Source organism: Pygoscelis adeliae, unplaced genomic scaffold (assembly GCF_000699105.1).
Source record: "Pygoscelis adeliae isolate BGI_AS28 unplaced genomic scaffold, ASM69910v1 Scaffold218, whole genome shotgun sequence".
Classification (NCBI taxonomy): domain Eukaryota; kingdom Metazoa; phylum Chordata; class Aves; order Sphenisciformes; family Spheniscidae; genus Pygoscelis; species Pygoscelis adeliae.
This window is the reverse complement of record NW_008825433.1, coordinates 346,714-349,868: the sequence shown is the minus strand read 5'-3', so window position 1 is coordinate 349,868 and position 3,155 is coordinate 346,714.

Here is a 3,155-nt window from a genome sequence, read left to right as displayed (position 1 = left end):
ACAAAAATAATTTTGCACTTCAAGCTAAAACCTGTTGTAAACAGCTCAAACCCAGAGGCAAAAACTGATACTAAATTTGAAATCTGGTAGCTAAGCTCTTGCCATGGGCCCATCCATCTTCCATGATCAAGAGAGACTTCCTACCAGTTTCTCTGTGGGTGGCTGTGAGACAGTATAGGATAGTGACAAGACACGCTATTCTTTTTCCTCAGGCTTATTTCTGCCATGGTTTCAAAAGCAGAAAGCAATCATCCTGTAGGATTCTTCATTAGAAAAAAGCTGACATTTATATCATATTGCAAATGCTACAGGGCTTTCCCCTCCCCCTACAATAAAAACAAGAATCCCATGAAATTCTATAAAATGAATATAGAACTTCTTTTCTCCCCATGGCAATTTTAGATTAGTAAATTGCCTTTAATGAAAAAAATGCGTGAGCTATGCACATGTTCCTACAGGCTTCCTGTATCACATGGGAAGGCCAGGTTCAAAACTTAGGGCTGAGGATCCTATTAAGTGTCTGAGAGACTAAAAGTGACAATGAGCCATTCAGTGAAGTCCCTGTGAACTTCGGCACTGTTTGCTCCATAAGAAATGTCACTTATTACAGTGATACCACACCATGGAAATCCCAGGACTCTAAGAAAACCCAGTTACTACCCTAAACAGTGACAAACCCCATGGACCTTCTCCGGCATCTCTGAGGGAGCAGGGACTAATTCCAGAAAACAAGCACCACACTTGGACACAGCACAGGCAAATGTTCCATCAGTACCAGGCTCAATTTGGAGGGAGAGGTCCCAAAGAGACACTCTTCCCCAGCAACACCATAACACATGCCTTAGCTGACATTTAAAATACACCGGTAAAATCACTATCTAAACCAGACACATGTCCAAACACCTCCCCAGGGAGGCCGCTTTCTCCCTTGCAGTGCCCACTGCTGGAGGCAGGAACGCAAAGTTGGAGTTGCTGCTGCGCAGCAAGGTAGCCAGCACTGCTCCCTACCCTGGTGGGGTCTGGGCTTCGCTTGCAGCCTCCCCGCAGCTCTGTGCCCCCCACCCTTGCTCCCTCACCGTCGCACCAGGTCTGTGCTGCTCGAGACACCCACACAGCTTTTGCCCAAGTCTGTGATACTCCACAGGTGTGGAAAGTCAGGTTGCTTTATTCAACAGCTTTATTACAGGGCTAGGAGCCTTACCTGGCCAAGCCGTTTTACACGATATCTTTAGAAGCCGAAATAACCACTTGTACATGTTAACTTTGTAGCATTAAGCTGACTCCAGGCTTAGGCTCAGCATTTAAAGAACTTAAAGCTTAAAAAATTAGCAGTCCTCTGTCACTTTCTAACTCCAGAACCAGCTTAACAGATCAGAATCATTTTATATTAAAAAAAGATCGCGCATTTAGCCTGACAACCTGGATATTAAGTTTGATCGCTGTGGGATTTCAAATGACCGAATGTAAATCTCCCAAATTAGGCAACATAGAAGCTGATGGGCCCCATCAGAGCCAAGCATTTAGCAGCTCCAGTTCCTCACTGAAGTACCGAAAGGGCACTGGGAGATGGCATGCTTATTGAACAATGCATTTTCTTACTCAGCATGCAGGTAAAAAATGAAGCAGAACAAACACAATCAGCACAGCATCTTGCCTTTTTAAATATGTAAAATTATAATAGCACTGGAAGACTAGAGAGTGGCAAATCTTCATGCAAAGTCATTAACTGAACTTCAGTACTAGGCAGCTGCCTTGCCTAATGATCTGTTTAATACAAACTATATTTCTTGTCAAGAACGTTCTATTTTGTTTATTTGTTTAAATCATAAATCAGACAAAGAGTGACTGAGGTGGTGGTAGCTCTGTAGATAACGTTTTGGCCTCTTGCTCCAGCTTCTCTCCCATCTCCTGCCTTAGAATACAAAAGCTCACAAGAGCTCACAAGCTCATTGCGGTTTTGTTAAATATCAACTGTAATTAGTCAAGACTATGTTCTGGGAGGTTGACACAAGACAACTGAAAATGTTACCTCTTTTTTTTTTATTTCCTGCTCATGGTTCCTGGGTAAGAGCCATGCATATCAAACAGATGGGTTGCTGACCTCCTGGATGGATTTTACCAACTTGAAAGATACAGGGTTTTAAATTCTTTCCAGTCCCAAACCTTCCTTACAGCTGAGCTGATGTAAACACATTTAGTGAGTAGGTATTTCTTACTTAGAAAAAACTACGTGCAAACAAAACATACACAGATGTGCAGAAACACACAATATCATCTTACATGTTTGAGAACAAAATTCCAGAATAGTAACACCAAGGCTTTATTTGGCCCAGAGTCATACACATACACATACAATACTGAATCTTTCTTCCACTAGTAGTTCATTCAAACTTTCCAAGGCTTTATTTTATTGCTGGTATCAGTCCAGAATAAGCCTTGTGGGTGGGGAGAAATGATCAATACAAGCAAAATGCTGATCTTGTCTTCAGAGCTACCTGTAGAGGGAATGGGTTGTTGCTGGCCACGCAGGTATTTTACTGAGCTGAAGAAATCCTCTGTGAGCCTCTGAGTTAACAACCTTTCTCACCTTGCAGTTTCAAAGGAACTAATTTGGCACACCATGAAATGTTAATTTTCCAGGTGTTTCCTTAGAGGGAAGACATGACTCTTCTCTTAATAAACAAAATTCTCAGGCTTCAAATTGTAACCTTTCTTTTTTATTTTTAAAGCAAGCCAGGGGGAAAGGGGGTGTCACTTACAATTAGGCAGCAAAGCCAAAGTCACAAATGGGTGACCTCCACTGTACTAAAACCCAAACCCTTGACTCACACCAAGCAATAAATGATAGGACCCTTATGAACTCAGGAAACAGTAATGAAACTGAAGCACAACACTGTTTTTCTCATAGCCTCAAGGGTTACAGTGGACTCCTCACAAATCTGGTATTACACTCTCAGTTGTTCTCCCACGATGGCACGACAGGCTCAGGAAGAGCATGGATGCATGGTGAGCCTTCCCTGTAAAACCCTGCTCAGAAGCAAAGGCCAATTTATGCCCCTGCTTCCCCCCGAGCACGTGGCAGCTGCAGGCTGGCAGGGGTGAGCTGGCTGTAGGACATTCTGAGCCTCAGCCTTCTGTTCCATGTCCCTGTCCCA